General features: G+C 39.9%; 1 protein-coding gene across 3 annotated transcripts in view; it reads right to left on the bottom strand.

Moving 5' to 3' along the window:
• LMNB1 (lamin B1) overlaps nucleotides 1–12,772 on the bottom strand; it is a 67,538-nt gene that overhangs the window by 16,123 nt on the left and 38,643 nt on the right. The window lies entirely within an intron of this gene.

Below are 12,772 nucleotides of genomic sequence, written 5' to 3'. Positions count from 1 at the left end.
TTAAAAAAATGAAAAATCACACATCCTATACCAGAAGGTTCATCTTAGAAACCCTGTGGTTCACTAGGTAATTATTCATCTGTATTTCTCCAAGACAGAATTCATCTCCATAACCTCAGAAAATAACAAAGGTAATCAACTCAGAAAGACTGATGTATAGCTTAGGCCCTTAAATCACAAGTACCTGCGCATCAAAGCAGGAGAGAAAGGGCACATACTGTGCAAAAGTTAAATCTAGAAGGCTAAAGATAAAAAGGAGCTCTATGTTATGCAGAAACACTACACTCCAGGTTAGTGAATTTATTTCTCACAGGGGTACAGGTTAAAAAATCTGAAATTATTTTGCATGTATACTGGGGCTGGATAAATAAGTAAATGGGATGGCAGAAACCAGGTTTCTTACTCTCAGAGAGCAGTTACAGGTAAGCAAGGAAGGAAGCCTAAAGTGAACCCAGTGGTACAGGGTTAAAGTCAGAGACATATGTATAAACTCTTGGTTACCTTAATATAAACACAAGTGGACAGAGATACAATTACAGATAAATGTGTAAACATGGGTTAGCATATACACATTTATTACCTAGCTCTGCCCACAAGCAGGCCTAGAAGCAATGACACCCCAATACCAATGAGCATACTCAGTGCCCAGAGCTTAATTCTAGATGCCACTCTCCAATAAAAAGAACCAGGGCTATTTGCAGAAATAGCTGATTCTAGTGCTGGGGCAGGGAAAATACAAGATGGGCCTATAGCATCTTATAGAACCAGAAAGTAAAGAAGTGCTCAAAAAAAGGGGGAACATGGTAGCCAATCTGACAGAACTCCTTATAGCCAAAGCTAGAACAATCTGAGCCAGTAAAACAATGTAGTATTCGATATTATACTAAAAAACATTTTATAAAAACATTTCCATGAGTCCATACTGATATAAACAAATGAATGAATAAATAAATATACAAATAGGGGGAAAAAAAGATGAATCTTTACGAAAGAATTCCATTTAATAAAGGTAAATACTTTCTTCAGGATGTGGAGCTAAATTCCTGCCCTTTACCCTTGAGAGTGGGATGGACTTAGTGACTTGCTTCCCAAGAACAGAGTATGGAAAGGCAAAAATAGTAACTTAACAGTGGAGAAACCTGGCAAACACTGTCTTAATCAATGATAAGGGTTAACATCACCAGTGACGTTTTGTGTATGTCACGTAATCCCTGATATGATGTAACAAGAAGGGCACTTAAAATCCATAACCCCAGGCTGATCATGAGAAAAGCACCAGACAAACTTAGATTGGGGGACAGTCTACAGGACACCTGGCCAGTTCTTCTCAAGACTTTCAAGGTCATGAAAAACAAAGAAAGCCTAAGAAACTGTCACAGACCAGAGGAGACTTACAGAGACCTGTGGTATCCTAAAAAACACAAAAACTACAGTACAGCCTAGAGTATAGTTGATAGTAATGTACCAATGTCAGTGTCTTAGTTTTGACAAATGAACCACAGTCACCTAAGACGCTAACAATGGGGGAAAAACTCAGGGAGGGAGATAAGGGAACTGTCTGTACCAGCTTTCTAACTTTTCTGTAAATCTACAATTATGCCAAAATAAAAAGGTTATTTAAAAAATAATCAACCAGGGACCTCCCTGGTGGCGCAGTGGTAAAAAAATCCACCTGCCAACACAGGGGACTTCGATCCCTGGTCGGGGAAGATCCCACATGCCACGGAGCAACTAAGCCTGTGCACCACAACTACTGAGCCTGTGCTCTAGAGCCCATGCACTACAACTACTGAAGCTGGTGCACCCTAGAACCCACGCGCCACAACTACTGAGCCCACGCGCCGCAACTACTGAGCCCACGTGCTGCAACTACTGAAGACAGCACGCTCTAGGGTCCTCATGCTGCAACTACTGAAGCCCACGTGCCTAGAAACCATGCTCGGCAACAAGAGAAGCCACCACGTTGGGAAGCCTGCACACTGCAACGAAGAGTAGCCACTGCTCACTGCAACTAGAGAAAGCCCATGCGCAGCAATGAAGACCCAACACAGCCAAAAATTTTTTAATTAAAAAAATAAATCAACTAATCAATTTATTAAAATCCAGAGACATTCTATATCAGAAGCAGGCATTCATCTCAAGAGTGATACTAAACAAAATCCTGCCTCAGAGAATTTGCATTTAACTGCATTTGCAAAAAACCAGGCTATAAACTGAGAAATCCATTTTTTTCTCCCTCTCAGGCTTATGATTTTTTTTGGAGGAAGAAAATATAAGAAGTGTAAAATGTGTCCTCTTTGGGAACTCCCTGGCGGTCCAGTGGTTAGGATTCCTCACTTCCACTGCAGGGGGCACGGGTTCAATCCCTGGTCCGGGAACTAACATCCTGCAGACCAGGCGGTGTGGCCAAAAAAAATAAATAAAACGTCTCCTCTTCAATCAATCTCTTCACTTTTATCTCCCATGTGGGAGAAACAGATGGGCAACAAGGTGGAATCTAAAGGGACATAAATCACCCAAGATTCAGACTTAACTTCTGAGCCTCAATTTGTAAACACCAAAATGTCTCTATTTGGCCGCCTTTGATGTTATAGAGTTTTTTAAGAGGGAAAAATCACAATCTAGGTATAAGTAAGCTTTAAAGTTACTCTGAGTCATTTTGTATTTTAAATAGAAATAGTTAAATGTAGTTTAAATAGCTGCTCTACACCTGCTTTGTAGTGAAATACAAAGAACACAACATGAGAGAAGACCTAGATTCTTCTTCCTGATTCTGCCATTAACTGTAACATACCTCACTAAACTGGTATCCACATTAGGAAAATGAAGAGGTCTAACTAAACTATCCGTTAAGATTCTGCCTGTAACTCTACAGGCAGATAGAGTTAATATTTTACTAACTGGTTTCTAATGGTCTTGAGTTTTCTTTGTTTTAAAGTATGTAACATAATTGTACCAGTTTATTATGATCTAGCTGCAACAGAAGTTTCCAGAGTTCGGGTGTTAGAAAAACAAAAAGTAGAGTAATCTCAAAGTGCCACTGGAGACTCTTTTGCCACTCAAACAGTCTCTGACCAATCAATTAATTTGGCCAAAGTCAAACATCTAGATAGAAATGAAAGAGATGCTATAAGCAATGTATGAAACTCCTAATTCCAAAACATAACACTATCATATATATATATATCTTAAAAAATATTTTCTAAGTCAACATTTTTTTTTTTTTTTTTTTTGCGGTATGCGGGCCTCTCACTGTTGTGACCTCTCCCGTTGCGGAGCACAGGCTCCGGACACGCAGTCTCAGCAGCCATGGCCCACGGGCCCAGCCGCTCCGCGGCATGTGGGATCTTCCCGGACCGGGGCACGAACCCGTGTCCCCTGCATTGGCAGGCGGACTCTCAACCACTGTGCCACCAGGGAAGCCCCTCTAAGTCAGCATTTTAAAGGCTATGTCAGGAAGATCTTCAAGATGGCAGAGGAGTAAGACATGGAGATCACCTTCCTCCCCACAAATACATCAGAAATACATCTACATGTGGAACAACTCCTACAGAACACCTACTGAAAACTGGCAGAAGACCTCAGACTTCCCAAAAGGCAAGAAACTCCCCACATACTTGGGTAGGGCAAAAGAAAACAGAAAAAACAGAGACAAAAGAATAGGGATGGGACCTGCACCTCTGGGAGGGAGCTGTGAAGGAGGAAAAGTTTCCACACACTAGGAAGCCCCTTCACTGGGGGAGTCAGGGGGGTGGGTCGGGGGGAAGCTTTGGAGCCACGGAGGAGAGCTCAGCAACAGTGGTGCAGAGGGGAAAGTGGAGAGATTCCCACACAGAGGATCAGTGCCGACCAGCACTCACCAGCCTGAGAGGCTTGTCTGCTCACCCGCCGGGGCAGGCGGGGTCTGGGAGCTGAGGCTAGGGCTTCGGAGGTCAGATCCCAGGGAGAGGACTGAGGTTGGCTGCATGAATACAGCCTGAAGGGGGCTAGTGCACCACAGCTAGCCAGGAGGGAGTCCGGGGAAAAGGCTGGACCTGCCTAAGGGGCAAGGGACCATTGTTTCGGGATGCATGAGGAGAGGGGATTCAGGGCACCACCTAAATGAGCTCCAGGGATGGGCGCAAGCCACGGCTATCAGCGTGGACACCACAGATGGGCATGAAATGCTAAGGCTGCTGCTGTAGCCACCAAGAAGCCTGTGTGCAAGTGCAGGTCACTATCCACACCTCCCCTCCCGAGAGCCTGTGCAGCCCGCCACTGCCAGGGTCCCGAGATCCAGGGACAGCTTCCGTGGGAGAACACATGGCACGCCTCAGGCTGTTGCAATGTCATGCTGGCCTCTGCTGCTGCAGGCTCGCCCCGCATCCGTACCCCTCCCTCCCCCCGGCCTGAGTGACCCAGAGCCCCCAAATCAGCCGCTACTTTAACCCTGTCCTGTCTGAGCAAAGAACAGATGCCCTCAGGAGACCTACATGCAGAGGCAGGGCCAACTCCAAAGCTGAACCCCAGGAGCTGTGCGAACAAAGAAGAGAAAGGGAAATTTCCCCCAGAAGCGTCATGAGCAGTGGATTAAATCTCCACAATCAACTTGTTGTACCCTGCAACTTGGAATACCTGAATAGACAACGAATCATCCAAAATTGAGGCGGTGGACATCAGGAGCAACTGTAGACTTCGGGTTTGCTTTCTGCATCTAATTTTTTTTCTGGTTTTACGTTTATCTTAGTTTACTATTTAGACCTTATTATCATTGGTAGATTTGTTTATTGATTTGGTTGCTCTCTTCCTTTTTTTATATATATATAGATATATACAATTATTACCTTCTTCTCTTTTTCTGACTGTGTATGTGTATGCTTCTTTGTGAGATTTTGTACAGCTCTGCTTTTACCATTTGTCCTAGGGTTCTATCTGTTTTTTCTGTTTTTTGTTTTTTTATTAGTATAGTTTTTAACGCTTGTTATTATTAGTGGATTTGTTTTTTGGTTTGGTTGCTCTCTTCTTTCTTTCTATTTTTTTATTACTTTTAAATTTTGTTTTATTTTTAATAAATTTTTATTTTAGTAACTATTTTATTTTTTCTTTCTTTTTTTGAATTTTATTTTATTTTATTTTTATACAGCAGGTTCTTCTTAGTTATCCATTTTATACATATTAGTGTATATATGTCAATCCCAATCTCCTAGTTCATCATACCACCACCACCACCCCCTGCCACTTTCTCTTTCTTTCCTTTTTTCTCCCTTTCCCTCTGAGCCATGTGGCTGACAGGGTCTTGGTGCTCCAGCCAGGTGTCAGGCCTTTGCCTCTAAGGTGGGAGAGCCAAGTTCAGGACATTGGTCCACCAAAGACCTCCCGGCTCCACATAATATCAAACAGCAAAAGCTCTCCCAGAGATCACCATCTCAACGCTAAGACCCAGCTCCACTCAACGACCAGCAAGCTCCAGTGATGGACACCCTAAGCCAAACAACTAGCAAGATAGGAACACAACCCCACCCATTAGCAGAGAGGCTGCCTAAAATCAGAAGTTCACAGATACCCCAAAACACACCACTGGATATGGTCCTGCCCACCAGAAAGACAAAATCCAGCCTCATCCACCAGAATACAGGCACTAATCCCCTCCACCAGGAAGCCTACACAACCCACTGAACCAACTTTAGCCACTGGGAGCAGACACCAAAACCAACGGGAACTATGAGCCTGCAGCCTGCGAAAAGGAGACCCCAAACACAGTGAGTTAAGCAAAATGAGAAGACAGAAATACATAGCAGATGAAGGAGCAAGGTGAAAACCCACCAGACCTAAGAAATGAAGAGGAAATAGGCAGTCTACCTGAAAAAGAATTCAGACGAATGATAGTAAAGATGGTCCAAAATCTTAGAAATAAAATGGAGAAAACACAAAAAATGTTTAACAAAGACCTAGAAAAACTAAAGAGCAAAACAAACAATGATGAACAACACAATAAATGAAATTAAAAATTCCCTAGAAGGAATCAATAGCAGAATAACTGACGCAGAAGAACGGATAAGGGACCTGAAAGATAAAATAGTGGAAATAACTACCACAGAGCAGAATAAAGAAAAAACAATGAAAAGAATTGAAGACGGTCTTAGAGACCTCTGGGACAACTAAACGCACCAACATTCGAATTACAGGGGTCCCAGTAAGAAGAGAAAAAGAAAGGGACTGAGAAAATATTTGAAGAGATTATAGTTGAAAACTTCCCTAACATGGGAGAGGAAATAGTGAATCAAGTCCAGGAAGTGCAGAGAGTCCCATACAGGATAAATCCAAGGAGAAACACGCCAAGACACATATTAATCAAATTATCAAAAATTAAATACCAAGAAAACACATTAAAAGCAGCAAGGGGAAAGCAACAAATAACATACAAGGGAATCCCCATAAGGTTAACAGCTGATCTTTCAGTAGAAACTCTGCAAGCCAGAAGGGAGTAGCAGGACATATTTAAAGAGATGAAAGGGAAAAACCTACAACCAAGATTACTCTACCCAGGAAGGATCTCATTCAGATTCAACAGAGAAATTAAAATCTTTACAGACAAGCAAAAGCTAAGAGAATTCAGCACCACCAAACCAGCTTTACAGCAAATGCTAAAGGAACTACTCTAGGCAGGAAATACAAGAGAAGGAAAAGACCTACAATAACAAACCCAAAACAATTAAGAAAATGGTAATAGGAACATACATATCAATAATTACCTTAAATGTAAATAGATTAAATGCTCCAACCAGGGCTTCCCCGGTGGTGCAGTGATTGAGAGTCCGCCTGCCGATGCAGGGGACACGGGTTCATGCCCCGGTCCGGGAAGATCCCACATGCCACGGAGCGGCTAGGCCCGTGAGCCATGGCCGCTGAGCCTGCATGTCCAGAGCCTGTGCTCCGAAACGGGAAAGGCCACAACAGTGAGAGGCCTGTGTACCACAAAAAAACAAACAAACAAACAAAAAAAAGCTCCAACCAAAAGACATAGACTAGCTGAATGGATACAAAAACAAGACCTGTATATACGCTGTCTACAAGAGACCCACTTCAGACCTAGTGACACATGCAGACTGAAAGTGAGGTGATGGAAAAAGATATTCCATGCAAATGGAAATCAAAAGAAAGCTGGAGTAGCAATTCCCATATCAGACAAATTAGACTTTAAAAAGAGACAAAGAAGGATACTACATAATGATCAAGGGATCGATCCAAGAAGAAGATATAACAATTGTAAATATTTATGCACTCAACATAGGAGCACCTCAGTACATAAGGCAAATGCTAACAGTCATAAAAGGGGAAATCAACAATAACACCATCATAGTAGGGGACTTCAACACCCCACTTACACCAATGGACAGATCATCCAAAATGAAAATAAATAAGGAAACACAAGCTTTAAATGATACATTAAACAAGATGGACTTAACTGATATTTATAGGACATGCCATCCAAAAACAACAGAATATATTTTCTTCTCAAGTGCTCACAGAACATTCTCCAGGATATATCATATCTTGGGTCACAAATCAAGCCTTGGTAAATTTAAGAAAATTGAAATCATATCAACTATCTTTTCCGACCACAACGTTATGAGACTAGATATCAATTACAGGAAAAAAATCTGTAAAAAATACAAACACATGGAGGCTAAACAATACACTACTACCTAACCAAGAGATCACTGAAGAAATCAAAGAGGAAATCAAAAAATACCTATAAACGAATGACAATGAAAACACAACGACCCAAAACCTATGGGATGCAGCCAAAGCAGTTCTAAGAGGGAAGTTTATAGCAATACAATCCTACCTCAAGAAACAACAAACATCTCAAATACACAACCTAACCTTACACCTAAAGCAATTAGAGAAAGAAGAACAAAAAACCCCCAAAGTTAGCAGAAGGAAAGAAATCATAAAGATCAGATCAGAAATAAATGAAAAAGAAATGAAGGACACAATAGCAAAGATCAATAAAACTAAAGCTGGTTCTTTGAGAAGATAAACAAAATTGATAAACCATTAGCCAGACTCATGAAGAAAAATAGGGAGAAGACTCAAATCAATACAATTAGAAATGAAAAAGGAGAAGTAACAATTGACACTGCAGAAATACAAAGGATCATGAGAGATTACTACAAGCAACTGTATGCCAATAAAATGGACAACCTGGAAGAAATGGACAAATTCTTAGAAAAGCACAACCTTCCAAGACTGAACCAGGAAGAAATAGAAAAATTTAAATAGACCAATCACAGAAACTGAAATTGAGACTGTGATTTAAAATCTTCCAACAAACAAAAGCCCAGGACCAGATAGCTTCACAGGCAAGTTCTACCAAACATGTAGAGAAGAGCTAACACCTATTCGTCTCAAACTCTTCCAAAATATAGCAGAGGGAGGAACACTCCCAAATTCATTCTATGAGGCCACCTTCACCCTAAGACCAAAACCAGACAAAGATGTCACAAAGAAAGAAAACTACAGGCCAATATCACTGATGAACATAGATGCAAAAATCCTCAACAAAATACTAGCAAACAGAATCCAACAGCACATTAAAAGGATCATACAGCATGATCAAGTGTGGTTTACCCAAGGAATGCAAGGATTCTTCAATATACGCAAATCAATCGATGTGATACACCATATTAACAAACTGAAGGAGAAAAACCATATGGTCATCTCAATAGATGCAGAGAAAGCTTTCAACAAAATTCGACACCCATTTATGATAAAAACCCTCCAAAAAGTAGGCATAGAGGGAACTTACCTCAACATAATAAAGACCATATATGACAAACCCACAGCCAACATCGTTCTCAATGGTGAAAAACTGAAAGCATTTCCTCTAAGATCAGGAACAAGACAAGGTTGTCCACTCTCACCACTATTATTCGACATAGTTTTGGAAGTCTCAGCCACAGCAATCAGAGAAGAAAAAGAAATAAAAGGAATCCAAATCGGAAAAGAAGAAGGAAAACTGTCACTGTTTGCAGATGACATGATACTATACATAGAGGAGAATCCTAAAGATGCTACCAGAAAACTACTAGAGCTAATCAATGAATTTTGTAAAGTAGCAGGATACAAAATTAAGGCACAGAAATCTCTGGCATGCCTATATACTAATGATGAAAAGTCTGAAAGAGAAATTAAGGAAACACCCCCCATTTACCACTGCAACAAAAAGAATAAAATACCTAGGAATTAACCTACCTAAGGAGACAAAAGACCTGTATGCAGAAAATTATAAGACACTGGTGAAAGAAACTAAATATGATACAAATAGATGGAGAGATATATACCATGTTCTTGGACTGGAAAAATCAACATTGTGAAAATGAGTATACTACCCAAAGAAATCTACAGATTTAATGCAATCCCTATCAAACTACCAATGGCATTTTTCACAGAACTAGGACAAAAAATTTTGCAATTTGTTTGGAAACACAAAAGACCCCAAACAGCCAAAGCAATCTTGAGAAAGAAAAATGGAGCTGGAGGAATCAGGCTCCCGGACTTCAGACTATACTACAAAGCTACAGTAATCAAGACAGTATAGTATGGTACTGGCACAAAAACAGAAATACAGATCAATGGAACAGGATAGAAAGCCCAGAGATAAACTGACACACCTATGGTCACCTTATTTTTGATAAAGGAGGCAAGAATATACAATGGAGAAAAGACAGCCTGTTCAATAAGTGGTGCTGGGAAAACTCAACAGCTACATGTACAAGAATGAAATTAGAACACTCCCTAACACCATACACAAAAGTAAACTCAAAACGCATTAAAGACCTAAATGTAAGGCCAGACACTATAAAACTCTTAGAGGAAAACATAGGCAGAACACTCTATGACATAAATCACAGCAAGATCCTTTTTGACCAACCTCCTAGAGAAATGGAAATAAAAAAAATAAACAAATGGGACCTAATGAAACTTCAAAGCTTTTGCACAGCAAAGGAAACCATAAACAAGACCAAAAGACAACCCTCAGAATGGGAGAAAATATTTGCAAATGAAGCAACTGACAAAGGATTAATCTCCAAAACTTACAATCAGCTCACGCAGCTCAATATCAAATAACAAACAACCCAATCCAAAAATGGGCAGAAGACCTAAATAGACATTTCTCCAAAGAAGATATACAGGTTGCCAACAAACACATGAAAGAATGCTCAACATCATTAATCATTAGAGAAATGCAAATCAAACTACAATGAGATATCATCTCATACCAGTCAGAATAGCCATCATTAAAAAATCTAGAAACAATAAATGCTGGAGAGGGTGTGGAGAAAAGGGAACCCTCTTGCACTGTTGGTGGGAATGTAAATTGGTACAGCCACTATGGAGAACAGTATGGAGGTTCCTTAAAAAACTAAAAATAGAATTACCATACGACCCAGCAATCCCACTACTGGGCATATACCCAGAGAAAACCATAATTCAAAAAGAGTCAGGTACCACAATGTTCATTGCAGCTGTATTTACAATAGCCAGGACATGGAAGCAACCTAAGTGTCCATGAAGAGGTGAATGGATAAAGAAGATGTGGCACATATATACAATGGAATATTACTCAGCCATAAAAAGAAACAAAACTGAGTTATTTGTAGTGAGGTGGATGGACGTAGAGTCTGTCATACAGAGTAAAGTAAGTCAGAAAGAGAAAAACAAATACCGTATGGTAACATATATATGGAATCTAAAAAGAAAAAATAGTTCTGAAGAACCTAGGGGCAGGACAGGAACAAAGACTCAGACCTAGCGAATGGACTTGAGGACACGGGGAGGGGGAAGGGTAAGCTGGGACAAAGTGAGAGAGTGGCATGGACTTATGTATACTACCAAATGTAAAATATATAACTAGTGGGAAGCGGCTGCATAGCACAGGGAGATCAGCTCGGTGCTTTGTGACCACCCAGAGGGGTGGGATAGGGAGGGTGGGAGGGAGAAGCAAGAGGGAGGAGATATGGGGATATATTATATGTATAGCTTATTCACTTTGTTATAAAGCAGAAAGTAACACGCCATTGTAAAGCAATTATACTCCAATAAAGATGTTAAAAAAATTTTTAAATAAAAAATAAAGGCTATGTCAATTTTAAGTAAAACTAAGGAAGTACTTCACTAACATGAGTCACTTAACCAAAAAGGAAGTTCTATGGCCTAACGCGCAGCATGACGAAACTAAGACTCCACAACAAATACAATTAAGATATACAGTATGAAAAATATATGGCTTTTTTCTTTTTGGTGATCTTTTTAAGGTTAAAATTTATCAACCAAAGAAGATATCCCTTAAAATATATTATTTATCATAAAATATGATACCAGTAATGAATAGATGAAAGGATCATTCCCCATCCCCCTGAAATTTAGAGAGAAATTTTAAACTATTCTGGCTGAAGGAGGTGCTTCTCTCCTATTTCCTAAAGAGTGAGCTCCTCAAAACCCCCAGGTCCCTGCCTGACATTTTTTAAAAACCACTAACATGAAGTTAACCAAAAAACTTGCAAAGATGCGAACATAACTACCAGGCAAACAGGGAAACAGCCCTGGACCTGAGTCAGAAGACGTAGCTACCAAATTTCAGAGCCTACCACTATTTAACCACAGGCAAGTCTTAGTCTTTTCATCTGTAAAACATCCATACCTAGCATAATCAAGTGGATTAAGCACCAGCCACATCCCCACACCCCCCAAAAGACAGGGAATTGTAAAATTGAGGAAGAGGGGATAATTAGAATACGATTTATTAGATGGATAAGAGTAGTAAATGTCAACTCAGAGTAAAAACAGACAGGACTATTTTTGGAAAGGTACCTATTAAATGGTGCAATGGAAAAGAGATTGTTAAATTCTTTTCTTTTTTTTCTAGAATGCACTTACTCTCACAGGCATTCTCTGAAAGGCCAAATTCTTTTTTTTTTTTAAATCTTTATTGGAGTATAATTGCTTTACAATGGTGTGTTAGTTTCTGCTTTATAACAAAGTGAATCAGCTATACATATACATATACCCCCACACCTCCTCCCTCTTGCGTCTCCCTCCCACCCTCCCTATCCCACCCCTCTAGGTGGTGAGATTGTTAAATTCTTAAAAGAAAATCTTTGAAGAGAGTGAGGTGTAAAGGGAAAAACTGGGAACTATGAAAGAAACCCATTTATCAGCCTACATTCTCTGGGCCGGTCATTAAACTCACCCAGGTCTGTGGTCAGACTGAATGAACTCAAAGGTCCTTGTCCTTCCAGCTCTACTGTTACATGAAAACTTCAAAATACTATCAGGACAAAATAGGTCCAAAATAATTTTTAAATTTATGTTGTGAGTAATAAAGTAAGTACACATGATAAGCATTGTAAAAACTTCTGTTTTTTAATTAACTTTTTTTACATCACCCTGTTTTACATAACTCATTGCTTTCTAAATTCCTACAATAAATGTCTTCAGTTTTACAATCAGAAAAGGATATTACTAAAAACAAAAGAAAAAGAAAGCTTAATCAAGAATAAAAAAGTTTATTCATGTGGAAAATTTAAAACAACAAAATTTCCTCCCTTAAGGAAAACAGAAGCTGAAGTTACTTCCCAAGTAATTAAGGTGAGTAGATTATCAAAACATTCTGCATACTTATATGGTTGTATATGTACTTTGTGTGCACATCGACATCACCCTTAGACTAAAAACCAGATTTCAGGCAGTGTCCACACCTGCTTACGCTGCACTCAGAGTGCACCAT

This window comes from Delphinapterus leucas, chromosome 3, assembly GCF_059928025.1.
Source record: "Delphinapterus leucas isolate spDelLeu-1000000601 "Yukka" chromosome 3, BTC_Dleu_Yukka2, whole genome shotgun sequence".
NCBI lineage: Eukaryota > Metazoa > Chordata > Mammalia > Artiodactyla > Monodontidae > Delphinapterus > Delphinapterus leucas.
The sequence above is the reverse complement of the archived record's forward strand: the minus strand, read 5'-3'. Positions and strand labels throughout refer to the sequence as shown.